Source organism: Phymastichus coffea, unplaced genomic scaffold, assembly GCF_024137745.1.
Source record: "Phymastichus coffea isolate CEN01 unplaced genomic scaffold, Cenicafe_Pcof_1.1 PCOF00195, whole genome shotgun sequence".
In the NCBI taxonomy this organism is placed as follows: domain Eukaryota; kingdom Metazoa; phylum Arthropoda; class Insecta; order Hymenoptera; family Eulophidae; genus Phymastichus; species Phymastichus coffea.
The window spans coordinates 143,476-170,792 of NW_026707006.1; the positions used below are offsets into that span (position 1 = coordinate 143,476).

Here is a 27,317-nt window from a genome sequence, read left to right on the forward strand (position 1 = left end):
CAAGTTTTTGTGTTTTTCTTTCCAGCCGACAACACGTGTTCGGGAATGTGTGCGTGCACTCTCTTTTCCTCGTCGTCCTCTCCCTTTTTCACACATCCGTATTGAATTTTAATGTGCAAACTTAATTTGTTTATAACTTTGTAAATGTTAATTATTGTAATAAAGTGGATATTCTGAAATCTATTCACTATCTTAAAATGACTACCTTAAATAACTATCTTATAAACATGAGTAAAAATTCGTTTCTTTGATAAGAACTTAATTATTATTGTTATCAATAAATAAACAGTTAATAATTTATTTAAACAAATAAGAGCATATGAATCGAAAGCTTTAATTCCGTATATAATGACAACATTATAATAATTTATTAATTTTAATTAAACGATTTTATATTTACATTATAAGATTTTGAAAAAATACGAAAATCAATTATTATTCAAATATTACACCGACACACAAAAAAAGCAAAGTTTCTGACCCAGACACGCGGCACATATATTCCTATGTATTTTTGCTCGTTGAAAACGAATCTGCAGCCAGAATCGCTCCATCACCCTTCATTTTTTTTTTAATAGCAGATATTGATCAGTACAACCGAGAAATGGGCATTTTTTACAATTTATCGATATTTACTAAGTTTACGGAATAATTTTGTATTGGAAATGCATTTTTTTCTTGTATTTTGACCTGCTGAAAACGAATCTGCAGTTACATTAAAGCCATCACCCTTAATTTTTTTTAAATGCTAAAATAAGTCGAAAAAATCGCCTTTTTTTCATGATTTTTATGCTATTTACCAAGTTTAAAACTCGAATTTTCCATCTGATAGAAGCTTTCTCTATATAACTTGAGTCACTGAAGACGAATATACATTCCAATTCGACTCATGGCCCATGTCCTCTTCTTAAAAACGTAAAATGAATAAAATAACCAAATAACGGAAAATCGTACAAATAACAGGTTATAAGTTTAGTTGCTAAATTTCGGTGTGCATATACATGTATATATACATATATATATATATACATGTGCACGTTATATATATATTGCCCAGGCACACCGATGTCAACTTTGGTCCAAGATCCATCCTTTCTTAGTAAAAAACGTAAAATGCACGAAATACGAGAAAATGTTGTAGATAAAAAACGCACATACATATGTATATACATATATATATAGCGGAGACAATTTACTTACATCGTATTTTCCATTAAAGTGAGCCGTATATATAAATTAAATCTGCTGATATTAAAGAAGTTTCCTATGTTCATTCTTTTTTACGTTTGTAATGTACTCTTTTGTTTCGAATGATCTATGCAATAGATTGCGGATTCTTTTCAAACTAGTGTTATCGGTATCTACATCCCTTTTTATCATCTAGCAATAGCCTGCCATCATATTCACGTCACATCTACCTTGGTACCTTTTTTCAAACAATTTTCAATCCTGATGAAAGCATTCACCTTGTTCCTCGCTGTAATTACCCAAGTTTTCAGGAAAGTACTTGTGAAGTGAAAATCCATAAAATGGACTTTCACGCTCATTAAGCATCCTAAGCGTTCATAGCTTGTTAACATTTCTGCAACATTTGCTTCATATGTTGGACTTTCTGGGTTACCCCGGAAGTTTAGAGCAATGTTACGAAAACTTAACCACGCCGCTTTTTCCATATCTGTCATAGTCGTTATAAAATTTTCATCCGCCAACATTTTTCGGATTTAAGGCCCGTCGAATATGCCTTATTTTACTTTTGCATCACTCAATTTTGGAAAATAATTCTTTAGATATTGGAAACATTTTCCATTTTTATCCAAAGTCTTAACGAACTGATTCAATAAACCAAGTTTAATATGTAGTGGATGAAGTAGTATTTTTGAACGGTCGATCAAAGGTTGCTGTACCACATTGTGACTTCCTGAATTAAGTATCTCTCTTGTCGGACATTGTTTCTTTTTGTAATGGTTCTTTCGGTCACGGCTGTCCCATAAGCACATAAAACAGGGAAAATTGGTATACCCTGCTTGCTGCCCCAAAATGATTGATATTATTTTTAAATCGCTGCAAAGTTGCCATTCGTGCTCAGTATTTTTGATTTTCTGTAGAACGTATTCGATATTTTCATAGTTTTCTTTCAGTGATAATGAGTGAGCAATGGGAATACTAGCGTATTTATTTCCATTGTGTAGCAGTACCACCTTGAGGCTATGTTTTGATGAGTCTAAAAATAGCCTCCATTCTTCTGGCTTATAAACTTTTTTTTTAATTCGTTCATCAAACCGCAGACATCTATATAGTATACTAATGAACTATTCTTTTCAAAATACTTTATAAAATTTTGATCTCTATTTCTGTAAATAGAAGATATAGTTCCCGGAACCGTCATCCCTCAATTCTTTAATTCCCCAGCAAGAAATTCAGCCGAATCTTTTGGAAGCCCCATTTTTCTAACAAGATCATTTAACGAATTCTGATCAAACAACTGGATTGATACTGGATTTTTCTGATGCGTTGATGGTATATACTGCTCCTGACTTGATGGTACGGACTACTCCTGACTTAATATCGTGGATTGCTTCTGACTTGATGGTGTGGATACTAGAGTGGAAATTAATTTTTTTTTTCTTCGGTGACCCTCTCCGGGCAAAAATCTCTTCTATTACCTATAAAAACTCTGCGGAAGAATATTTTATAACTTAAACATTGATTTAACCCGTGCCTCAAAGCCCCTTAAGATTACATATGTATTTTAAATGGGAAAAATGAGTAAGTTTGTTCGTCCTCACAAAAGCTAGTCTAAATTTCAGATTTTCATTTTTAAAACAATATTTTGTTATGTATTTTGAGTCGCTCAAACGAATGACCGTGTCAGTTTTTTGTCTAGCTAGCGATCAAAAAAAGTTATAGGCAAAAATATTCGAAAAATCCGAAAAATGAGTAAAAAAAGGAGTTTTAGCTGACCTTTAATGGCCGTAATTAATGAATTTCGTTATCAGCAGTATATTTTTTCATGTATTTTCAGCCGCTGAATCGAATGGTGCCATTAATTTTTGACCAGCTGAGCGATAATTATAATAATCACCAGTTATAAGCCTAAATCGTTTAAAAACTTGGAAAATCAGTCAAAAATGCAGATCATTATCTGACAAAATTGAAAGAATCCATAATCCTTTTTCATTAACATGTATTTTGGTATATTTTGAGCTGCAGAATCGAATGGTGTCTGTAGATTTTCTCTAGGTAGCGATAAACAAAAGTTATTAGCGATATTTCTCGAAAAATTCCAAAAATTTGCGAAAAAAAGAGAATTTTCAAATTTATGACGGCAGAAAACGATCAATTTTTTTTTCAATAATATATGTTTCCATGTATTTCGAGTCACTGAATCGAGTGGTATTATTCGTTTTCTGCTAGCTACGCGATAAATCAAAGTTACAAGCCATAACCGTCGGAAAAATTCAAACATCCACCGGAAAAAGCAGATAATTTGTTTACAACCTGGCTATTCAGCAAGAAAAAATAGTTATTTTTCTCGAGAACATGTATTCTTGTGAACATGCGAGCTATTAAATAGTCTCTTATTATTATATGACATATCCATAAATATAATGGTATTTACTTGGCGAAGCGGCCTTAAAACCTGACTTGTGACTTATGAGTTTGACCGATAGGGGCGCTGAATCTCACCACTGTGACAGTTCGTACTGTTCGGAGTTCAAGACCATCATTGTTCGTTTATTCATTTCTCGACTGGAAAAGGTTTCTATCATCGAGTCATGTCACTTGTCTCTCTACGATTAATGGTTATGGTTTGAGAAAAATTGTAAACAATATTTAATCTCCAATGTGTTATATTGAAAAATCTTTTACAAGACAATTGTAACTGAATGTGTGTTGATCAAAAGTCATAGTCATGACATGATTAGGAAATAACTTTACTTTGAAATAATGATGAAACTCATAAGCTCATAAGTCTATGCATTTATTGTAACGGGGGAGGTCATCTAACAAAATGGAAAATTTATTTAAGCACAAACTCTTACGAGGCATAGCTAACCGCCGCTTCGTTAAACACGTATAATTGTACGTGTATCCGGCTTTACGTCAAATGATTTCGTTTAAGAGTCTTCTTTCTAGCTCAGTTGAACTCACCTTAAGTCACTTGACTTGTGACACTCGATGTATCTTGGGTGTGAGTAGCTTTATGCCTAATCCGCTTAATCCCCTAAATGAAATCGGATTAAAACCTAAGCCTTTCTAAATCGCTCAAACTAATAGGAAATGAAATGACGTAATCGGCGAATAAAATCAACTAACTTTAATTAGTAAAAACTACAGTCTTTAATGGGCCGAAAGACTAACGCCACGTGAATAGGATTTACAATGAATTATTACTATTCGGTGAGAGAGAGAGAGAGAGAGAGAGAAAGTAGATTTGAAAATTATCGCGAAACTAACGTTCGACGCGAATACAAAAAAAATTCGATATCGCAGTTGACAAAATACTACCGAATGTATTTTGTCATTCAATAAAAAAAGGAGGTGCACCTAACCTGCGGTGCAATTACGGTGATCAGCCGTAATTGTTGATGAAGACAATCAACTGCCGATGCTCCTGCAATTAATCAGCTGCGCTACCTCGCTCTCCTATCGGTTGCAATTTGCTGCTGCTAATCTGCTGCTGCTAGCTGCTTTTGTTACTGCACTCGCGCACGCAAAATTGATCCAGCAAAATTTTGTAAAACAAACACGGCGAACACAGTGCAATAATGATTTAGCGGTATTGTCGCGAAAAACAGCTGAGGCGTAAATATTTCAAATGCTCGCGCGCCCCTTCTCTTTCTCTTAATTGTTCAAACTAACACGCGAGTAACAGAATCGCGAACGGATCGATTAATTGAATTGACTACCGTTGTATTAAATGTAATTCAAGTGATTATTATTTCATAAATATATTTTTTATGTTTTTCAAAGTGTCTTTCAAAGATATTTCTGTACTCTTACTCTTTCATTGTGTGTATCAACATAATTAATAAATTGATCTAAGTATGCAAACTATCAAGATTAGTAGATGGTTGTTGTGTTTATCTCTGATGTTTAATTTGGATGAAATATTTTTAGGTATGTTTTATAATTTTAATATTCTTATCATCATTCATAATATTTTATCCAATGATCCATTGAAGGGACCAGTCAGTGTCAATGATATAAACTAAAAAATTATAAGTTCTAGCGATTAAAGTTCTTCAATATAGAAGTATCCTAAAACTCTTTACCCCGATCTTACAAAAATCTACTAACACTTTTGACGAGTATTTTCTACTTCGTGTACATCCTTTTTAAACTTAATACTTTGACGTGTAATCTTTTTTCTACATTCTACTTATCATCTATATTTATCATAGAATGTTGGATCAACATTTCAGCTCTATACATTAAAAGCTGATTTCAGAATCTTGCAGCAAATGTGTCAACTTTGATGAAAATCAATAGTGTCTGAAAATCACTCTGAAACTTTTAAACACTTCAATTCATTTTTCATCACTGAAACATAATCTAATTGATATATCTCACTAGCGCACCTTATTATCCAGGATTTTGTTTCCTTGAAAAAGAATAAAAGAAACAATATCTTGCTGACTACAAAGACTGAGTTGTCCTTTAATTATTCTGTGAAAGTTTTTAGTAACTTATACAAATGTCAGTTTCCTTGAAAAAAATGAAACTTTACACGTAGAACTAGTTATTTTAACCAAGAAAAATTGTTAAACAGGAAATTTTAATCTCATTAAAATAGATATTATGGCTAATTATACAAGAGCAACTCAATGAATAAATAATTAATTAAAAATTTTCAAAAACTATTTTATTTTCTTCATTGAAGTTTTACTTTCACTTTCTGCAGATGTCAGAATATTATCAATTGATAGATAGAAGCATGTGGTCTTTACTAAAAATTTGATAACATTTTCAATCATGGCTTATAATCTACGTGAGAAGATCGATCTTATTGGATTTACTATCAATCAGATAGTAGCGACTGATAATTTACCAACAATCAGACAAGTTATAGCTGTTTTATTTTACAATCTTCGAAGAGTGTCGAGTACATTACACGAAGCCGCCAAGTTAGTTATTGAAGAGTGTATTATTATTTGGAAAAAAGATTTAATACCCATACAAACATTGGATAAGTGTATTGATAAGTTAGAAGCTGAGTAAACGTCATAGACAAATACAAAAAAACTCTGCACGTAAATCAGATCTTCAAGTACAGAAAGACAAAGAATATCAAAAAGGCATTGATAAATTATTTGATATTGCTAATGCAAATGCCTCCAATATAATGAAAAATGAAAGCAACAAGTAGTATCTATTTGATCAAAGAAGTAATTATGCTTTCTTTCTTGCAAAAGGCTTAAATGAGGTCTTTTTCTACGGGTTTCACTCTCAATTATTATTATTCTAATAAATAATATATTTATTTTCAGAACTTCTAAAACCTGACAATTTAAGTTCTAGTTTAATAGATGCAAGTAAAATTGAACCTTTGCCAATGGAAATAGAGGATAAAAAGTCCAATGATAAAACAGATAACACTTCGATCAACGCTAGCAATGATAAGTTCATCGACCCTTCAGCAATATCGCCAAAAAAAAACCTTCTTGAAATAGCATACAAAGGTATATATTTTTCATTAGATGGTTAAACCAAATTATTATTAATAGAGGCAAAGTGAACTATTTCAACTTATTAAATTCTACTTCATTTCTTAAACATTTTATCTTTCTTCAAATCTAATTAACATTAATTTATTTTTTTTCCAATTGACTTTTGATTTAAAATTGATTCAAAATTTTTTTTTACAGAATTGGTAGAAAAGTTTATCGGACAATCCGAATTTCCACTTTCCCAAAGTGCGCCTCTAAAGCGACGAGATTATGAAGTGATGATGACTGCAAATCTTGTAACTGTATTAGGCTGATTCCACCTCAAATCATGCAGGGCACCGGGTGACTGGTAACGAAACAACATCAAAATACTTGGATAATGTTCTAGGCCCAAAATAAGACGACCCCTATTTTTTCTTTTCCCCCCAAGATGCATAGATGCATCAATAACGTACTTGAAAGATGCACTTTCAGAAAACAGACTAACAAAAAAAAAATATCGTATTCGATTTCAATCGATTTGCGCATGCTTATTTATCATCGGAATCGAATAAATCTTTTTTTATACGATAGAGAAATACAGAGCCTTCAAATCTATGCATTAAAATAAATGCACTAATGCATTTCCGAGAAGATTATGCACTTTTTCCAAAAAAGTGCATCTCATAAAAAACTCGATTTATTTAAAAAACCCCACTTTTTTTTTGCGCTCATAATTTTTATGGAGATTCTCTGATACGCTACCTTCAATCCAGTATAGGTCCCTTTTTCGGTTTCTACTTCGTTACTGAGAAAAAAAAAATTTTTCAACTAGAAAAATTTTTGTGTTGACAATCATGCATTCACACTCACGAGCATTTAAATAACATGATAATCGGCGAGTATTGACTTGTTATGATGTCAGCTGTTGTCATAGACCTTTATGTGTGTAGTCCTGTTTGTGTATACAAATTCCATGATACTTATAAATAGTCTTATCATTTATTCAGTAAGTAGCGACAGTGCGTGTTTGAATTTCTGCTTGACAACATGTCAGCTATGTTAACATATTCTACGCAAAGATTAAAATTCCCCAATTATTTCAAAGTACATACTAAAGTGGTGTATAATAGCAACAAAGTGAATTTTCAAAAAATTGGTGACTATGCTGTATTTTTACAAGGAAAATTTACAAATCCTGATATAAAAGCTAGTGACAGTGTGTGTAGTAACTGCTATAAACGTATCGTTAAAGCTTGCGATGCAATACAAGCAGAAAAAGAAGAAGAAACAATGTCAGATGACAATATTTCAATGGAAGGGAATGACGAAGAAGACAAGTTTATAGACACCTCAATTTTCATGGATGAATTTAATGATAAAATAATTGCTAATTTAGAAAATCCAGTATCTCCTTTGCGTAAGAAAGGAAACATAAAAAATACAAGTGTTGAAAAATATGTTATGAAAAAAAAGAGAGAGCTTGTATCATCATTCTCTGAAGCTACAAATTGTAAATTACAAAAGATTTATGATGTACCTATTGAGGAGCCTGTAAAAAAGTTAAATGATTATTTCCCTCAAGAATTGAGAGAAAATTTCTCTAAGGCCTTCAGTAATTGCTCATGTTTTTCAGAGGTGATCAAACTCTTAACAATTATCGTTCCTTTGTTAACAAAGTTCAAAATTTTGACGTTATTTCCTGAAGTTACTATTTACATGATTGATAAGGCAAGAAAAATTGTTTCAAATCAAGGTAAAAATATAAATTTTTTGTTATGTAATAACAATCAATGCTCAATTTTTTTGCGTGTTTTATTTTTATAGCTATTGTTATATTATCTCTAATCCAGGTATTTATACTAAACCAGAGCAGTACAATGGATAAAAAAACAGGCGATATTGTCGTGCAATATTATTTGAATGATGACTTCAATTGTTCGAGACAAAGTCCTAATAAAGCAGATGTTATAACAGTAAGAGAAAATGGCACGAAAGTTAAAAAAGTCAAGCGTTTTTTAACCCGAAGTTTAAAGGAAGTATATCACACTTTGAAAGAAGAGAATCCGGGTATAAAAATTAGCAAATCTAAGTTCTATTCCATGCGTCCAAAGCATGTTCTAATCGAACCAATGAATGACGTAAGCTTATGTATTTATTGTGCCAACTTTGAGCTGTACTTAATTGCATTGAAAAACTTTATTGGTAAAAGTAGTGTTGACGTTTGCCGTTTACGTTCGACAGTTTTATCTTCTGTAGTATGTCCAGCACCTCAAGAAACGTGTTACTATCAAGAATGCGAGTTGTGTCCAGGTGCTGCGGGTGTCACATTTGACGTTTTGCATATAGATGAAACAGAGAATGATAATAATATAACATTTGCGCTGTGGAATAAAGGAAACTTAGAAACTAGAACAGTATCCGTCGCTACGTTCAAAGAAGAATTTACTAATCATGAAATTACAGTAACATCACATTTACGAATCAAAGAAGTACAGCGGTTAGCAATTAAAAATGAAAAAGAAAGAGTAAAATTATATCTCCAACATTTGCTAATACATATAGATTTTGCTGAGAACTGGTCAGTGATTTCAAAAAATCCAGTTCAAGGCAATCACTAGGTAAATAAACAAGTCTCTCTCTTCACTGCTGTCTGCTATGTAGGCAATGTCACAAAAAGTTTTGTGGTAGTAAGCGATGACTTAAAGCACGATTATTCCCACGCTTTACTAGGGATGCAAAAAATTATCGAAATTATTAGCGAAATGTAGGAAATTAATGGTGGTTCAATCAATTCTATCAGTATAGTATCTGATGGAGCTGCGAGTCATTTAAAAACCGCTTTCAAATGCACGAATTCAAAAATTCAAAAATATTTAAGAAATGGTTATTTTCTGCGACTGGACATGGTAAAGGTGCTGTTGATGATATAGGAGGTTTGGTGAAGCACTATGCCACAGTGCATAATTTATGTAGTTCTGAACTTGAAGCCATTCAAGATTCGAAGTGCTTCGTTGAACATGTTCAAAAGTACACTACGTCGATTAAATTGATTTATATGGAAGCATTTGAGGTTCAAAACTTTCGTAATCAGAAAATGGCAGAACGAATGGTGTCAAACAAATTCGAAGGTATTCAACGATGTCATATGTGGAAGTCAGTGATATCTGAAGGTAAATCGACATCTTTCATAGCTCGCACTGCTGTTCACTCTTGGGTAAAAATAGAAAAAAATAAAAAGAAAAAAATCAAAAGAAACGTAAAACAAAGAAAGTTTCGGTTAAAGCTGGAAAAATGTCTAAGAAACCTAAGAATGTCAAGAAGGCTAAAAAGAAAAAGAACGTAAAAAGAAACAAGACAAACAATAAAAAAATGTGATATAATCAATAAAAAGCTGTTGTACTTCTTTATTCATAAGCTTGCGAGTATGAGTGCATGATTGTCAACACAAAAATTTTTCTAGTTGAAAAATTTTTTTTTTCTCAGTAACGAAGTAGAAACCGAAAATGGGACCTATACTAGATTGAAGGTAGCGTATCAAAGAATCTCCATAAAAATTATGAGCGTAAAAAAAACTGGGGTTTTTTAAATAAATCGAGTTTTTTATGAGATGCATTTTTTTGGAAAAAGTGCATAATCTTCTCGGAAATGCATTAGTGCATTTATTTTAATGCATAGATTTGAAGGCTCTGTATTTCTCTATCGTATAAAAAAAGATTTATTCGATTCCGATGATAAATAAGCATGCGCAAATCGATTGAAATTGAATACGATATTTTTTTTTGTTAGTCTGTTTTCTGAAAGTGCATCTTTCAAGTACGTTGTTGATGCACCTATGCATCTTGGGGGGAAAAGAAAAAATAGGGGTCGTCTTATTTTGGGCCTAGAACATTATCCAAGTATTTTGATGTTGTTTCGTTACCGGTCACCCGGTGCCCTGCATGATTTGAGGTGGAATCAGCCATTAGACAAATGTAAAGTTAGTAAGAGAGATGCAGTGCACTTGTTAATGGCAGTGGCTGAAGCATTCGGTGTCGATGTGCGTGATTTCAAGATGAATACTATATCTATCCATGAAGATCGTAAAACTTTCCGCAAACAACGGTACGAACCTATCAAAAAACTGGCTCCAGATGTTTTTTATTTGGTCTGCCGAGTACCATTCATTGGGAAAAATTCTGCCAGGATTAGAACGAAACGAAACTGCCGATAGACTAGCTGTTATGATCACATGTAGCGAAGTAGATCAACTTTTGGACGTGCCGAAACTTTCTACGGGTAGTGGAGAGAATCAATCTCAAGAAATATTTGATATTTTGACAAACTGGTCTCTAGTAGATACCTTTGAAGCTCTCGGGTGTGATTCAACATCTAGCAACACTGGTTGCAAAAATGGTGCATGTATTTTATTGGAAAAATTAATTAGAAGAGAACTGCTCTGGTTAATTTGCAGACACCATGTATACGAAATTACTATAATGGTACCTTTGAAATAAAGTTTGAAAGCTCTACTGGTCCTAAAGTGAAAATATTTAAAAACTTTAGTGACTTGTGGAAATCTTTCGATCACACACAATATGAGGAAGGTATCAAAGATAGTTTCGTTAGTGAATCTCTTCAAGATGTGAAGGAAAAAATTATAGATTTCTGTTTAGAATTTCTGAATAAGGACTTGATTAGAGGTGAGAATTTTTAGAACTCGTGATCATTTTTCTTGGAGGACAATTACCATATGATGTAGATTTTCACCCACCTGGTGCAATCTATCATGCACGATTTATGTCAAAAGTTCTTTACTGTTTGAAAATGTTTCTTTTCCGAGAACAAATTTTTCTCAATAACAAGGTTGATGAAAAAAAATGTAGAGATCTATGCATATTTATTATAAAAGTTTACGTTCAAGCTTGGCTCTGTGCTCCATTTACTGCTAAAGCACCAACTCAAGATTTGAATTTTGTGACGGAGAATCTCGGCTAAGCCGATCTCGTCCGTTTGGCTCTCGCAAATGTCCGTGCGCCGCGCCAGGCTGAGAGTGTGTGCGTTTGGTACACACACTCACGCTTGGACCTTTTATTTATGAGGTCCTGAACACGGGCTAAGCTAACGACTGGAGCGATGCAGATGGCGCAGAAGAAGATAGCTGAAGAACCATCCCAAGACAGTGTCAGACAGGCATAGGTCCCTGAGCTTGACCATCAGACGACCATGGGGGATAACGTCGAAAGCCCTGGAGAAATCCAGAAGGACGAGGATTGTAATTTTACGCTCCTCAATAGCCCTGCGGACGTCATCCAGGACACCCAGGAGAGCAGTCTGGGTGCTGTGAAACCGCACGAAACCCGCCTGCCGTGGATCACGCAGCTTGCGGCGGTCCAGGTAAGACGAGAGTTGTAAATGAAACGAGCCTCTCAAGCACCTTTGATACCTCAGATAACCTTGCTATCGGTCTGATGTCCGATAAAAGAGCGGGCGAAGGTACTTTGGCAAGAGGGGCGATGAGAGACCGTTTCCAGGAGGTCGGGAAGACGCCGCACAGTAATGATTTGTTGACAAGATGCGTGAGAGATGAGAGACAAGAAGAGGAGACGAGTTTAAGCATCTTGACAGACAAACCATCAGGACCGAATGTTCTGGATGTGGACGAGTTTAGTGCATCCATGACCTCCCGGCAAGTGACCTCACGAAAATTGAATGGGGAGTGGACGTGAGGAGCGTTTGAGGGACTCGCTAAAAGGGCGTCCAAAAAGTCACGTGTCAATGGAGGGGACGAGTTGACTATGTTGGCAAAGTGGGTGTTTAGTACGGCTGGGGAAAAAAATTGAAACAGGGATGGAAGAGCGCGCCTTGTGACTCCCAAGTTTCGTAACTCTCTCCATCTGGCCTTGCTGGTGGCTGCGGAAGACAGTCTGCCTGAAATGCACGAATTTTTTGCAGAGTCGAGGGCATTTGAGACATCATTGCGTAGTCTTCGATACCCAGCGACGTCACTGCCCGAGCGGGAGGAGGGTGCCAGTTCATAGGCAGCGTCACGCTTTTTCATAAGAGCAAGAATGCTTGGAGTCACCCAGGGTTGACGCCTAGAAGACAACCTGATGCACCTGAGAGGGGCTACCTCGTTAAAGGATTTTATGAGGACTTCAGTGAAAGAGTGCACCAAGTTGTCAAGGCAATGCACGTCGGCTTCGATCGAGGGGTCAAAAGAGTGCTGCAGTCGTGTTGAAGATTTGTCAACCAGACACGAGAGAAGGCCGCTGAGGGTCCCATTTAAGGCCGCTTCGTCCACCCGATTCAAACCGCGGGACCTAATGACTCTGGTGATATGCTTGTTAGAAGTGAAGCGATAGGTGAGCGAGATGAAATCATGGCCAGCAATAAAAGGAGTACCAGACTTTCCAAATGCCTGGATAGCATTTGGGTCTTTCACTATGAAGAGGTCAAGAGTAGTATGGGAAGGGGGATTTGTATCAAGACAGTGATGTGTGGGAGCAGTGGATACGAAGTGGAGGTTGTGCAAGTCAACGAGAGATTTCAAAGCTCGAGCGTCTGACAGGAAGCTGGAACCTAGGTCCGCGTTAAAGTCACCGGTAATGATGACATTTCCGTACAGAGGGAGGTAAGTGGCCAAGCAGTTGAAAAAGTGTGTGGGAGAGCAAGCAGAGGGACGTCTGTATACCACCGCCATCAAAAGCTTTGTGTTGTCGGACTTTATTTCACCTAGGATGAATTCAGGCGTGTTATCAAAAACTGGATCTGAAGTGGCAAGGAAACTGAATTTAAGGTGAGAACTGACGTACAGATCAACACCGCCACCCTAATTTCCAATTCGGTCAAGCCTGAAAAAATTGAAATCGGAGAGAGAGAGGTGGGAGTCAGAGATATCAGGTGAGAGGAAAGTTTCAGTAATGGCTATGACATCAAAATGTGTAGAAAGGCTTGTGCTTCGAGAAGAGCAAAGTGACAGGGGGAATTTAGTCTGTTAATATTGATGTGGCCGACAACGAAGGAAGCAGAGGGCGGGGTATGGTCCCGGATTAGTTGGCATCATGGACCAGAAACTGGAGGAGATGAAGTTGGGATGGTTTGAGATAGCTGGGCCGGAAAGACAGACACTGTCGGGCTGAAACAACCGTCTGTTTTGCTAAGTTGCGGAGCCGGGTTTATTGGGATGGAGGCAGTAGGTCGCGATTTGACAACCTGGGGCGCGAAGTTAAGGTTGAGTGGTGCATGTCTGCGAGTGCCGATCGGAGTGGCAGCCACTGACATGGCACCAGAGCGCGGAGCGGCCTGGGCAGGAGGCTGACCAGGAGGCAACGGCGCGCAGGTGTCAAGGTCACTCTCCGACGTAATTGGGATCGGGGTGGAACGTGTGTTCTCCCGCATATGGACGACCATACCCGAGACGAAAGGGCGCGCGAAACCCAGCTCACGACTGCGCGCGAGTGCCATTAGCAAAGAGATTGTGGATCGGCTGCGGTAACAGCTGGCCGATGAAGACGGGATTTCCGTGACCGCACTTAAAAATGTCCCTCGCCGTCTTCCCAGCGAGCTTGCCCGAGCGCTCCAGTATGACATCACGCAACACCGTTGAGTCGATATGCACGACGAAAGTGGACGTAGTATCGGTAGGATTTGGACGAGAACGAGTGGCAGTCCATCTTCTGGTGGCTACTATGCGACCACCAGCGTTTGGGCAGCCAATCGCCTCAAAAAGCATCCTGGCGGCATCCTCCAGCGAACCCCGGAACCCCTGCGGTAGGCCCAAAATAAGGAGCTCGGAACGATCCTTGAGACCCACCACGGACTTGAGGCTCTTCACCTCGTCGGCAACACGATTGACTTTGGTCAGAATGGAGGTCTGGGTGGCTCTGATCTCGTTCCGAAATTCAGTGAATTCATTATTCACGAAGCCAGAAAACCATGCTGGTGATTTGTCTCCCGTGGTAAATGCCATACTATCTAACAGGTGGGTTTGGTCCGCACTGGAGGGAAAAATAGTGGGAAGGACGGCCGATCGGTCAGCACCATAGAAGTCACTCTGGGATTCCACTCTCGACGTCTTCGATGGGAAAAGCTCGTAAGGAGATGCCTGTCTCTTACGGTCTGAGGTTTCGATAAAAGGCAAAGTACCAGCAAAAAGCAGAGTCAAATTGTGTGGAAGAAGGGGATTCCAAAAAAACGCCACCGGACTAACGAGAGTTGGCTAAAACCGCGGACTGAAAAGAGCAGGCACGACAAGTAAAGGTCGCAAGATCAGGATTTGAGGTTATATGGAAACAGTGACGATGGAAAGATCTGTCACAGGACTCGCACTGCAAGATATTAGCACCCAGATAACTCAGCGCTTCACCACACTCGGCGCATGAAGACAAGACCATTTGATAAAAGTGAAAGGTTTGAAAATTTAAAAACTAGTTAAAACAAAAAATAAAAATTCATAGATTGTGTCAAAAAGTTAACCATATCTCCTCTCCGGATCTCAAAACTACGCAAGAAACTGTAACAAGTAAGATAGTTTAAAGGACCGATCGACACGACAAATTGAGCAGTTTGAATTTCGCGCGAAAATTTGAGTCACTGACCAGTCATAAACGGTAGTTGTGAAAAGTCTGGATTTAAAAGATTTGAAAATTGGCGCCTCAGTGGCACCAGCTCAGTTAGTTAAGGATCAAAAATTGGCGGGAGACACGGGAGTAAAATGATGCCATTTACAAGAGACGGTAAGGGAATTCGCAAATTAACCTAGAGATGATTAAAACGCAAAAATAAATAAGTAACTTAGACACAAGAATGAAATGAGAGAAAATGATTGATGAAGCGAACGCAGAAAAATTACATTGCAAATTACGTGAAAAAGTAAGAAAGTAAACGCGATTTGACACAGTCGATAGAATAAAATTAAAATTAAGATTAAAAATGAAAATACAACAGTATTAAACTAAATAAAACAAAACAAGATGTTGTAAAATAAATATAAATTAAAATAAGCTTAAAATTAAAATAGCCATCGCGATGACTAAGCGCAAGAACAAATTAAGTGAAGAGTAGTGATGCGGCTAGGAAATAGCACCGGCTATGAGGAGTCTCTCCGAGAAGATTCAAATATGTGGATAACGGTAAAAATAGTTGACACTGGTACTTAGCAGCAAAAATGTTGGAAGTGTTGCATTCGGTGAGATGTGTAGTGTGTAGTGTGTAGGGTGTAGCGATCTTGGAGTGGAGGCTGTGTTGTTGTTTGTGTTGTTTGTAGAAGTGTATAGATCAAAACACGTCAAAATTGGAGATTTGATGAAGGTTATGTTGTAACCAGGCAGGCGGTTTATTCATCCACTGGCCAAAAAATTGACTGAGAGCCAAGAATTTTTAGCAGGAAGCGCAGTGGCCAGCTGGACGAACTCAACTGCAAAAATATGCCGCTTGAGGAAGTGGCAAAATTGAGAAAATGATTATTAAAGAAGAGAGCCTCAAAGACCAGTGTGTCGTTACTCACCGAGAGAGAGAGAGAGAGAGAGAGAGAGAGATGAGAGTGTGAGAGAGAGAGAGAGAGATGAGAGTGTGAGAGAGAGAGAGAGAGAAAAGAGAGTGAGAGAGAGAGAGAAAAGAGAGTGAGAGAGAGAGAAAAGAGAGTGAGAGAGAGAAAAGAGAGTGAGAGAGAGAGAGAAAAGAGAGTGAGAGAGAGAGAGAAAAGAGAGTGAGAGAGAGAAAAGAGAGTGAGGAGAGAGAGAGAAAAGAGAGTGAGAGAGAGAGAGAAAAGAGAGTGAGAGAGAGAGAGAAAAGAGAGTGAGAGAGAGAGAGAAAAGGGGAGTGAGAGAGAGAGAGAAAAGAGAGTGAGAGAGAGTGTTGCTATAGTGAAACTATAGTGCGGCTAGGCGCACGACACTGGCCACGCTTGGCGGTGCCGCGTGCCGTTGATTAGGTAAGTGAGTGGGGAGGGCGTGAAAAGCAGTCTTTCACGCACTATTGCGTCGCTTCTCGCGAGCATTAAGGAAGTGATCCCGTGAGCGAGAGCATACCAGCTAACGCACCAGCAAAGTATTCTCGAGAGCAGTCCTTTGTAAACCAGTCACGCCATAACCAAGGAGGTCACCAGCCGGCGGAAAGACGATCAACTCGCCAGCCCAGAGGACTTCGCCAATTAACAGGTCATACTCTCTCCTCTCGTTTCTCTTCCTTAATGGGTTTCATCCCTTTTTCAACCCCCGGCACAGCTGAATTAGTGATCAAGTTTTTTTTCTTTATTGTGTATCGAGTCGGGTGTGAGATGGCAAGGCGCTCACGTGCCGGTCATCTCATTTAGTGGTAATAAGTTATTGTATATTAGGTTAAGGTTTGATAGATTGTTTAGTTCGTCATAGCTCAAGGTAGCGATTTTATAATAAATGTATTTGGTTAGTAAAAAGTTTGAATGTTTATTGCGATCGCCTTTCCTCTTCTACCTTGCTGGGAGCGATACACCACGTCCCTTACCTCCCCCTTAAAGAATTTGGTGATAGCGGGAAAGGATTATCGGCTAAGGACGGCCAACGCTATTACACATGTACCGGATGCACATTCGCGAGAATTCAAGGATGAGCTGAAGAAATGTGCATTGATAAGATTCAGGATAAATGGTATCTTCAACGTGTTAATGACGTTCTCCAAAGACCAAAGAAATTTGATCCGATACATACGAGATCACCTGCTTGATCCGGTGATTAATCGCAAGGACTGTTGACGCGTGGTGGTACTGCTTGAGTTTAGAGAAAGAGTTTTGAGGGATGCACATTGCGAACTGTTTAAACTTGCGAACTACGCTAAAATCATCTAATAATCCATATCGTTAAGCATCGTAACACTTGTGTGTAAAAATATAAAATTTTAATATATTTCGTCACTCACGATATCTTTTAATACGACAGGGCCGAGTTACAATAAAAATTGACGAAATTGTTGATATTTCCATACTTATTGCATGTAGCCGTGCAGATGTAGGAGCTTACTGTTTGTCGTATAATTTAGTTGATGGATATTTTATTGATAAAAGCAGATTTTTTTTGATTATCAACATATAGAAGATGTAACGGGTCCCATACTAAACGTGTGACTAACCCAAACCTAGGTATATCGCGCAAAATCGTCAAGTCACCGGGCTTTCGATACGTTCTTTGATATTCTCCTTTGAGTACACCTATGTCATATGTGCAAAAAATCTACAATCTTCTTTCTTCTCTTTTCCTGTGTATTCTTGCCTCCTCCATTTCCCTCTCCTCCTCTGTTTTGCACCCGCGAAACTAACTTCTCTAATGCTCTAACATAACATGTTGCTGTATCCATTTTCCCCTTTAAAACGTTTCCTAATTTGTCAACCAGCAGTTCTTCATTTGTCCACCGTTTAACACCACTCCTTCTTGGTAGATCTTCTTGCTCACAAGTCCTAATATGTTGTAAATTTTCTTCTTCTTCTCTGCATACTCTGCACTCCATGCTTCTGCTCTCTCTCTCTCTCTCTCTCTCTCTCTCTCTCTCAATGCTAATACTGTCACATCTAATTCTTGTCTATTTTTATTTCAGTAGCTCGTCGTTTATTTTATATTCCCAGTATTATTCTCTTCGTAAATTTCCTTTCAGTTTTTCTAGAGTTTCCAATACTTCGTTCTATCTGTCCTACACCATCTTGTCTGTATGTCCTGCTCCTTTCAGGTCGTTAGTATCTTTTCCATTGTCTCTCGTAGTTTGTCCTTGTTGATCTTTTCACATCTCTCTTAACTCGCCATTACCTGATAATTGAACAGTTCTCCTCCATTCCTCTCCCTACTTAATTGGAATATTATTATTCAGCCCTCTTAGTTCCTTTTTTATGCATATCTTGGTTAGTCTGTCGTTTTTCATTTCCATGACCTCTCCTAAGTACTTTTTCGCTCTTTTGATTGTTTCTATGTTCAAATTCTCCAATTCTACCTCCATTTTCTATTTCTTCTTGTCATGATCACCCCCATATTTTCGTTCCGTATAAGTATCCTGTCCTCACGATTGCGTCCAGTATGATTAGTCTTCTGCTTAGCGTGCTGATTCTCACCCTTTTCAACAACCTCCGCATGCAATTTATCACTCTCTGCCCTGTCTGCTGCATTCTTCTAATGTGAGTTTCGTAACCCCTCTCGTCGTGAACCAAAATCCTAAATACTTACATTCGCTTACTACTTCCAACTTTTCTTTCCCCTAGAACTAGACAGCTCTTCTCTCTAACCTGCCTCCTCTCCTTATCACTATTACCTTGGTTTTTTCACATTTAGCACCACCGCGTTCCTTTTATTATATTTCTCCATACTATTTTCTGCATCTCCTTCGGTTTGTCCGCAGTCAACACTATGTCGTCTACAAATTTCAGATCGTGCATTTTATGTACTTCATTTCCTGTGCCTCCTTCATTCTTCTTCTCTGATATTTTATCCCGATCAATCGGGTATAGGTTGAGAAGCGTTGGGCATAGGGAGCATCCTTGCTTCACTCCTCTCGTTAAGATAAAGCTGTTCGTTATACCTCTAATCCCGATATTACTCTGTAATTTTCTGCCTTAATTTTCTGCCTCTCGTTCGAGTTACCCTTTAGTTAAATTCTATTCTGTTCAGCTGGCTTCTTCTTTTTTATTCTGTCGATTACTTCGTCTATTTCCCCTCTGCTTAAGACCTTGCTCATTACGTTCTGCTCGCTTAACTATTAATTCTTAGTATTCTCTTCTTTCTCCTCTACTTCTTTTCCTTGCCTGATTTCTCTCATTCATTCCTCTGTCTGTCCCGGCGTTTTTTCTCTGTTTTATCTATCTTTGGGGTAGAAGTGTTTCAGTCATTTCTCCTTTGAAACCCGTACCTTTCTTTTTTCCTTCTAAAGCTTTTCAATGTCTTCCAAAACTCGGTCCCTTTCTTGCTTCTCTCTATTCTTGACCACTTTTCTGTAGCGATTTCTCTCTTTTTCTTTTTTCCAATTCTTTGATCCTTTTTTTCTCTTCTCTCTATCTATCCCTTTTTTCTCTCTCTTCGTTATCAAATAGCTGTTCAACCTCTTCCATACTAGTTTACTCTGTTCTTTATATTCCCTGTCGTTCCACTCCTTGTCTGCTTATGTCCTTTCTTGCTTTCTTCCTACCATTTTTATCATTTTTATTTTCTCTCCAACGTTTACCAGTGTCTTTCTCATTCTTTTCTATCTATTTTCTGATCTCTTATCTTCCAGTATTTCCAGTTATTCCCTAAAAACTTCTATCTTTTCTTGATCACGTACTCTTCTATGACCCCCTTCCAGCTCTTGTCGTCAGCCTCTCTTTTTGCAGATTTTGACTCCTCTTCTGTTTCAATCTCAAAATATACCGGTAGATAGTCCGATACCGGCTTATTCTCAACCCTTATCATGCTCTTTCGTCCTGTCTCTCAATTATGAAATTTGGTGTCGAGTTGCATTCCTCTCATATATACGTTATGTTTCCTTTCCATTCCCTTTCCGTTCTTCCGTTCTTTATCCTCACTCCTATCTCCTTGCATAGATCTAAAAACTTCTCTCCTTTGCTCCTCTTCTTGTTTTCTGACCTTCTTGAATATCCATGTTCTTCTCTCTCGTTGTCTTCTTTAACCCTGGCGCTGAAATCCTCTATCATTAGAATTCTATTTTCCTTCTGATTTCCCACATTGTTATATATCACGATTATAGCGCATCTTCTTTTTTCTTCGATTTTCTGCAGCAATCAGCGGCGCTGAGAAATCGTCATCCTCGGCGTACCTTCAATGTATCTTCGAACAGAATCCAGCGATACCACTCCTGCTGCTACCATCGATGATTGACCGAGCCGAATCTTTGCATCAAAACTATTCAAAAACTTTGCGAAAACTGTGCTATTTCCTCTTTTTTCGCTCTCTTTTATTCTCTCTTCCCTGTTTCCTTCCCACGCGCCTCTTTGCATTAAGTCACGCAGCTTACCCATCCTCAATTTCCTAAGCCGCTAATCTGCACCTCAACAAACCGGGCATTAGTAATACGCTAACGCAATTATATCGATGCCTGGTTTAACAATAGCGTGCGCAGTCAGCTAAAGGCCAGGGACGATAGGGAAATCACTACTAAACGATTTTCCCCGCCACACTTTCCGCAAGCATTCGATTCTTTAATAACAGGAGTGGAGCTTGACCTCCCTTCAACTGCCCCGAACGCCATCGCAAACCGGTCTATAAATAAAATAAATAACAGATAACATTAAAAAAAACAAGATAAAATAGGCAGAATAAATTCCAGAATTTTAACCAAAATCATCATCTAGATATCATGATCACGAACCAACCACCACATTAATCTACTAACGCGCTCCTTGGTCACATAAAGCGATCCCCCATCCATCCATTGTGCAAAGATACATATCGTTTCACTTCCTTTATGTGGACATGGGCAACTTGTTTCTTGTTATCGGTCGTTAAAATGTAGATTTCCAGAGAAATCACCTTCAGAATCTTATATTGGCGATATACATGGAATCAAGTTTTGAATTCCTACCTACCGCAGTGTTTGGCAACGAATGCGACTATCGCAACACAAGGTCACCCTCTTGGAACTGAATGTAGCGTCGACCCTTGTCATAATGGCGTTTCTGCATCTCTTGCACCTGCTCGATGTGGCAAACCACCAAGTCACGTTAAGCGTTAAGCCACTGCATCGATCTTTCTATACCTCAGGCGAAAGTTGAAGCATAGGGCTTTACTTCTCAAGTTCACGGCGCAAGTTCTTGGCGGGTTGTGACTCACGACCAAAGTTCAGGAACGAGGGTACCTGACTGGGTTGTGATGTTTATTGCATGGTGGAGCTCATGAAGCTGCTTATCCCAGTCACGATGATCATAATCCACAAAGATCACTATCACCGTTTTTAGAGTTTCGATCGTATGCTTACAAAAATCCGTCTGTTGATTGTATGGTGGGCAAAGGACGTACTAGATCTCGTATTCCTTCAATACCTGGGTGAATTCCACTCTACAATAATACTTTTCATTGTCACTCACCAGGTGATCCGGAACTTTCTATCGAAATAAGATCAACTCCTTTCATGCCCGTGCTATTGCCTGCCCAATCGCCGATACGAAAGGTTTTAATTCCACCTACTTCATAAACATCTTAAAAAACAATGACATACTTGAATCGGCTTTTACTGCACGGCAGTTCGATTATATCCGTCGGAGTAACTGCCCACGATCACTCAACCAAGCGTTTACTCATCAAACCCTGCGGCGCATGCTACTCCTGTTTATACTACTGGCATTGCGCACATGACCACAAATTCTTGCACGTCATACCACATTTCATACCACAAGTACTCACGAGTTATTCTATCATAAGTTCTATCATAATCTTCTCCCGACTATAATATCCGCTTGAAGGTTCCAGGTGCGCATAACGTATCACGCACTCGCGATGCTCCAGCGCGATTACCAAGCGCCAGCATTTCTCCGGGTGCGTTACCAGGTCCAAAAGTTTGTCACGACAATAGCAGTACGGCATCCCATCTTCAATCCTCCGATTTTAGAATTTCGATTGCAATTATCTTCTGCCATTGTTGCAAATACCAGCGGTCTGCAATGAGTTCAATTGTCGCAACTTCCTCCATTCCCTCAAATCCCCGAGACAAAGCATTGGGAACATGATGCAACGCACTCTTTCGATGTACAAGTTTGAAATTTCACTGTTAAAACTCGAGCACCCAACGTGCAAGGTGCCCCGTTAGTTCTCTCTTGCTATGGAGACAAGTCAGCGCAGTATAACCAGTAACCACTATGAAATAAGCTCCTTCATCGGATTGTCGAAATTTTCTTAATTCCAAATAACAACCCTAGGCATTCCAAGTTTGAAACAGAATAATTCCGTTCATGCTAATTTAGCATGCGGTTAGCATAGCATACTGGGTGATTATGGCCCTCGTCGTCTTGCTTCATTAAACAATCGCCCAGCGCATAAGATGATGCATCGCAGTGGAGGCCTAAAGTCCGGTTGAGCTAAGACTGAGGCCTTCGTTAACGCAACTTTTAAAAGCTCGAATGCTCGTTGTTCCTTCTGACTCCATTTTCAGATAGTGCTTATACAGGAGCATCGTTAGTGACACCTATAATTCAGATTCGTGCTCAATAAAGTGAGCGTGCCACCCGCACATGCTCAAAAAACGACGGAGTAGCTTAACATTCCTAGGAACGAGGAGCTTCAAAACTGGCTTCACACGATCGGAGTCTGGGCGCAAACCTTCATTACCCAGCTGATAATCCAAGAACGTAACCCTGAAACATCCAAATTTGCTCTTAGCGACGTTAATCTCCAAACTAGTATTCACCATACGCCGCAGAGCCTTTTTCAACCAAACTAGGTGTTTCTCGAACGTCTCGGTTACCACTATCATGTCATCGAAGTATTTAAACACGTGCGGCTCGAATTCAAGATCAAATAACGTATCCATTAACCCCATAAAGATTGTAGGTGCATTCACTAAACTGGAAATCATCTGATTTCAACAAGCCACACTCTGGAGCACCGAAACTTATATACTTCCTGCTCTCCGCTGCTAGAGTTACCTGTAGGTATGCACTTTTCAGATCAATCTTCAATGAAATTTATCCAGAAGCTATTGATTACATGGAAAACGAATAATCTGAGGATTTTCTAGAAGAATTAAATAATCCATGTGAGCAAGAAAAAATTGACTTTAAATATAAAGAAGAAGCAGTAAAGTTTTGGTTAAGTGGAAAAGGTAAGCCTTATTCATTTAATATTGTAAAGCACAAATACAAACAAGTAACTAGCGAGCGACAGTTACGACGGTGGAAACAGCAAGTTGATCAGGAGGCAGTAGATATGATAAATTATTCAAGATATCAGAATGTTTTTAATAATTTTAATGAAGCTATGATATCGAAGATGACTGTACATGATATTGATTTGAAAAAATGGGCTTTACAAAAAAAAGCTGAAATAGCTATGCCTTTGTTCAAAGCATCGAATTGGTGGATCTGGCAATTTAAAAAAATACATAATATAGTATCTCGAAAAATCACTAAATTTGTTACAACAGATTCATTGAAAAATATTGATGAAATTGAAAATCAATGTGAAACTTTTAGAGTTGAAATTAAACAATTGCTTACAAGATACGGTGCAAACAATGTATATAATTCTGATCAGAGCGGATTTAATTTGGAGATTAACAGTGGTAGAACATTAAATTATAGAGGACTGAAAGAAATTCAGAGCATAGCACAATCACTGTCTTCCTTAACACACAGCTACACTATTCAACCTATTATATCAGCAGAGGGTAATTTGCTTTCACCTTTATTTTTAGTATTGAAAGAAGCAAGTGGAGACTTTGGGCCTCGAGTTAGACACACATTATTACACCAGAAAATGTATTAATACGAGCTTCTACATCTGGAAAGCTTTCTAAGCATCTGCTTCAGACGTGGATGCAAGAAGTATTTTTAAAAAATACTGGGAATTCATCGGTCTTACGTTTAGACTCTTGGAGTGGGCAATGTAATAATACCGTACAAGAAGTTGTACCGGAACAAGTAAGTTTAATGGTAATGACAATACCGCCTGGCACTACAAGTAAAATTCAGCCTTTGGATGTTTATGGTTTTCGATTCTGGAAGAATTTTATAAGAAAGCTATCTGATTTTATTATTTTAATGCGATACAATATCAATTTACACGAAAGAAATTTTATCATAAAAATACAATCTTTCGTACATAATCAGTTATCTTCTCCGAGGTATCATAATACTTTTAAGTATGCATGTTTCAAAAGTGGTTATATTGATAGACCTCCAAAATTTGATAATCTCGTTGAATTTTGCTTTGCTATAAAAGAAGAACCTGTATGTACCTACGAAGATAACATTGCAATTATAATTTGTAGTTGGTGTAAAACAAAGTTATGCTTCAATCATTTTTTTACAGAGTATCAATATTGTAAGAATTATATACTATAATTATATAAAATAATTCTCAAAAATGTAATAGAGTCGACTTACAACGCCGATGAATCTATCGCTATTACCAATTATTTAGAAGGGGGAAGGTAAGGGAGGCGGTATATTGCTCCTGACAAGGTAAAGAGAAAGGTGGACGCAATAATCATTCCTCTTATATTAATAAATCCCTTTATTACACCATGCTACCCTGAGCATACAGTTCGGACATTCAATCGCGCGCCTTACTTATCTATACTACAATCTACGATCGCTAAAAGAGATGGCCGGCACGTTAGCGCCTTGCCATCTCGATACCGACTCGATACAATCCAACTTATGCTAATAACCGAACCAGCCGTGCCGGCCCGTGAGAGCCTGGCACAGCGCACAAGCCGTAAGTAGCCGTAGAGTGAGAATTAGAGAGAGAGATTAGAAATTGACCTGACGATTGAAGATCTTCGATGCAGGGCCTCGCCGAAGATGGTAATGGCGTCTAATTGCAGGCAAATCTGTCCGTGGTCGGAAGAACTCAGCAAAAGATAGGCTAGATCCGGGCCGATACTGATGCCGTCTCAGTTTCCTCTTATCTTTCTTTATGGTTGACTGCAGGGGGTCCGTGCACCTCTCTCTGCTAATGGCCACTCTGTACTGCCCGCCGGGAGTACACTTCCGAGTGCGTGAGAGACTGCTTCTCACGCTCTCCCCACTCACTTGCCTAATCGGCGGCACGCGGCACCGCCAAGTGCGGCTAGTGTCACGCGCCTCCCTGCACTAATCGTGTTCTTTCTTTCTTTCTTATCTCTCTCTTTCTCTCACTCTCTCTCTTTCTCTCTTACAAGAGCGCATAGTAACAGGCGCTCTTGTCGACCAATGCCACTGCCTCTCTCTCTATCTTCCTTCTCCTTACTCGTTGCGGTGGCGATGCTGAAAACATAAAAGGCAGGCATCAGGCACGAAAATTATGCGCTATAGGTCTGCCATGAGTCCACGCCGATGGTAGAGAGAGATAGGAGACACACGGTGCAGGTAAAATCCACCGGCACCGTTACAAAAATATCAAACATATGTACGAGATAAATAGAAAGTTGCATTTTATATATGTTAATATGTATATGAATGTAATTATTAAAAAAAAATAAATAATATTTATAACAAACAAAATATATAATAAAATGTTTTTTCATTGCCACTTTGGGACTCAAAATACTAATTTTTTCGGTAAAATTTGATATCACGTTTGAACGTGTAATTTCCCCCATAATTCGAATCTGCCATAAGCAACAGTAGTTTCCATTTGAAATTTTTAAGTTGAGCCAGATTTGGGCCAATTCTTGGAATTGGAACCAAAAAACTGAGTTTCCCATTTGAAAAAACGAAAAACATTACAAAAGAAACACTATAAATCTTTTCAAATGCAAAAAACACGACTTTTATACATAACTGAGGTTATGTAAGATTATAAGATAATTTTTTTTCGGTTAAACTAATTAATATATCTTAAAGTAAGTGTATTTCCCTTCAAAATGAATTTTGAATCGTTCAGATATCTTTTTCTTTCACCGAGATATGATAATTTGAATTTAGCGTCTCACCAACTTATGCACTTCAAGCGTATGTAGATAATTAGAATTGGCAACCCTGTTTTTACCACCTAAATTACCGTATGGGCCGCTACAAAAAAATATGTGTCCAATATTTTTCGATACTCTAATCGTATGCAAAGTTTAAAGAAAATCGGTGACGGACACCTCCCCGCCTTCCCTTATCAGTCTAATATCCTTCAGTTAGAGAATTTGGTGCACTCCTCCGTCCCACTGCGTATCTGCAAACTCACGCTCACTCACGAGTCATCTAGTTATGATGCTCTCAAGATCGCGGTGCCTCAATTCCAGCTGGTGCTGATGGCATCGCGGTATGGGGTGATTGAAGGTCTGCAGTCACATCTCGGAACGAGGGTTCCCCATTCCGAACTGGATCCTCTGTGGGCGTATGTCTTGACGGATCCGGTGGCACCGCCCTACATTGGAGCTATAGAGGCGGGTTGGTTCAAAACCACCTAGATGAAACAATATTTGATGGAATTAAAAATTTCTTGAACGAGATTATTGGTAATGCAATTCGTCAGAGATCTACGAAGCGTTATTTTTGTAAATCATAAACCTTAAGCCCTAAAACCATGAATTCTAAACCCCAAATCCATAACCCCTTAGCTATATAGTCGAACATATATATGTCCACTTCATATCCGTTCCTAAGCATGGTTCCAGAACATGTTTTAGGCAAAATAAATTTAGGATAATCAGACTCATCTGTCAATGCAAATATATTTGACTTTAGAATAATTTTCAAGGTCATTTGAATGTTAGAATTTTTTAATAGAAAACCTCTATTTTGACACCGAATTCGAAAAGAGCGAGAAATTTTAAGTCTGAAATTGTACTTTAAAATTTCATTTTTCACAAGTGCTCAGAAGCTGTTGCTTTAAATGAGCTAATCTTACTTTTAGCGCTACCTAGAAACAACGACGTGGACGTAGTAAGGACTGTTTCCTTTGGGGTGCTTGATTAAAGTGAGTCCCCTTGCCTCTCACTGTTTGGGGTGCTTGATTAAAACTAAAAAGGTTCTTCTTGTAATCATAATTTACTATTATTTCAATATTAACATATTTTTTGTAGCCTTATCTATTTCAAGTTTAGTGTTTT

General features: G+C 38.1%; 1 protein-coding gene across 1 annotated transcript in view; it reads left to right on the plus strand.

The window, feature by feature from the left end:
* The window catches only part of LOC131673778 (tRNA pseudouridine synthase Pus10), a 97,549-nt gene that overhangs the window by 50,031 nt on the left and 20,201 nt on the right, over positions 1-27,317 (plus strand). The gene's annotated exons all lie outside the window — the stretch shown is intronic.